This window comes from Bombina bombina, chromosome 5, assembly GCF_027579735.1.
Source record: "Bombina bombina isolate aBomBom1 chromosome 5, aBomBom1.pri, whole genome shotgun sequence".
Lineage (NCBI taxonomy): Eukaryota > Metazoa > Chordata > Amphibia > Anura > Bombinatoridae > Bombina > Bombina bombina.
In genome coordinates, this window is record NC_069503.1 from 577,719,031 (window position 1) to 577,719,547 (window position 517).

Genomic DNA, 517 nt, shown 5'->3' on the forward strand with positions numbered 1-517 from the left:
TTCCCCGTGCAGTTCACACAAATCAGCAGCTATTTTCTGCCACGGCCCCGCAGGCAGCGGAGTAGAATTCGAGGGATCTCTTCTCTGAGTAGGCCGGCTTTCCCGGCAAAAGGCACATTTAGACACGTGATTTGCAATGTCGGAGCTGATCCCAGGCCACCACACAGCTGTAGCTGCCCTTTCTCTGCACTTTGTAATGCCTAAGTGGCCATTGTGAATCCTGTTTAACATCTCCTTCCTCATGCTGACAGGAATAACGATGCAGTCTTGGAACAGCACCAACCCCTCCAGCTCTGTGAGCGGTGACCTCTCTGACTGGTAAGAACTTAAAGACATCCAGGCTGCCCAGCTCTCGGGCCAGCATTCTTTTATGTTATTTATAACCTCTTGCAGATCTGTGTCCAAATATGTCTCTTTCTTTATTTCTTCCAGTTTACTTGAAGAAATGGACTTTGAGGCCAGAACCGAATCAACATACACTTTCACATCAGATTCGGTTGAGGATTCTTCAGCAGCA